The sequence below is a fragment of the Nanorana parkeri genome, unplaced genomic scaffold, assembly GCF_000935625.1.
Source record: "Nanorana parkeri isolate BGI_ZX_2015 unplaced genomic scaffold, ASM93562v1 scaffold344, whole genome shotgun sequence".
NCBI lineage: Eukaryota > Metazoa > Chordata > Amphibia > Anura > Dicroglossidae > Nanorana > Nanorana parkeri.
This window is the reverse complement of record NW_017306612.1, coordinates 304,415-306,070: the sequence shown is the minus strand read 5'-3', so window position 1 is coordinate 306,070 and position 1,656 is coordinate 304,415. Positions and strand designations below refer to the sequence as shown.

The following is a 1,656-nucleotide window of genomic DNA, read 5'->3' as shown; positions in this document are numbered from 1 at the left end:
TATATATATATATATATAACCAATGTATTTTCTGAAAGTTTTCATTTCAAACACTTACCATATCATACCATTATTGAAAAATATATTTTGTTATCTCCACTGTTCAGCAGAAATCACCTATGTGCTTAGTTCTTTGCCTGATGTTTCCCTTTTAAGTTAGTGAGCTAGTGAGTGAGTAGTGAGCTACTGTAATGTTGGCCTAGATTTATTTAGATGTGACTCACATTTGCTGCACCATATTTCTACTGTTGTAGTACAAAGATGTAGACTCTCCCTCTAGTCATTATTTGTCTATTACTGCAATCATTCAGAGATAAAATCTCAGCCACACAGGGAATGCATGGTTTTCAGTCACTCAGGCCTGGCTGGTAGACTTACTCTGAGAATGAAACGGCAGGGGGCCCATCCAGACAGTTTCACTGCACTACGGTGCGTTACCACATGGTGCAGAATTTTAACATGCATCACGGTTAAGCAAACCCATTCGTGATGGATGGGTCTGCCAATGTATTGCAAAGCAAGTTTTAATGGACCTACAGCATTTTTTGCCCAGTACAGCCAGAGGCGTCACCCGGTACGACCGCTGGGTGTCACCCGCTGGGATGACATCACGCACCCGCATGACATCCTTATGTATGCGGTCAGTCATCTCAGTGATGAACACCGGCACAGTGGGGAGGTTCATCCGGTTTAAGGTATACTGGGTCCCCTTCTCTCTCGTGCAGATGTTGGGCTCTTAGCCGTTGCGTGGCGCTATATCAATCCTGTATAATAATAATAATAATAATAATAATATACATTGTGGCACATTGAAACACACAAGCTTTGGAGTCCCATTCAGAATTCATAGCACCGCGGTCAGTTTAGTTTGTGTCTGTGCCTTGCAGGGCTGTAACGTTGTGACTAGAGCCTACAGCCCACCCAGGGCCGGATTTCCCACAAGGCCAACCAAGGCCCGGCCTTGGGGCAGCAGGGAGTAGAGGGGCAGCAGGGGTTTGGAATTCCTATCTCCCGATGCCCGGGACATGCAGTTCTGGGCGCCGGGCGGATAGTTGTTTTCTACATTTAGCCCGGCTTTGGGCAAGCAAAGCTAAATGTACAGCGAGGAAGCCGCCTCTTGTTTTGTACATGTGATCCCGGCGATGTCGCCGAGATCATTTGTATGCAGCCTGCAGGTCTCCCATTCTCCATGGGGGGGTTTGGCAGGTAGGGGGGCGCATTGAGGAACCTGGCCTTGGGGCAGCAGAGACAATAAATCCAGCCCTGAGCCCACCACCAAGCAGGAAGCAAAGCTTGCATATGTAATAAACAGATGTTTCTATTTACAATTCGAGACATTTTGTATGTTCAAAACATTATCACAGATCGATGGGCAAACGTTCCTCGTTTAGATCTATAAACACAGACCATAGAGCAGCTCCCCATCTCCTTGGTCACGTCTGCCTGTGCTGTCCCCTAGGCCGTAGCGCAGTGAGCGATTTTGGTATTTTCATTGCAGAAATCTTGTGGCTTTGATGATTCTTCTCCGTGTTGTGACATTTCCTGTTTGTGTATTTTTGTGTACTTTGCAGAAGTCTTTTATAGAATCCCGACTGTGCGTGTCTGTAACCGGCCCGGCGGTTCTCATTTTTTGCATTTTTTCTTTTTTTTTTTTTT

The 1,656-nt window shown here is 46.0% G+C and overlaps 1 protein-coding gene across 1 annotated transcript in view; it reads left to right on the top strand.

Moving 5' to 3' along the window:
* RIN3 (Ras and Rab interactor 3) overlaps positions 1 to 1,656 on the top strand; it is a 30,735-nt gene that overhangs the window by 17,298 nt on the left and 11,781 nt on the right. The gene's annotated exons all lie outside the window — the stretch shown is intronic.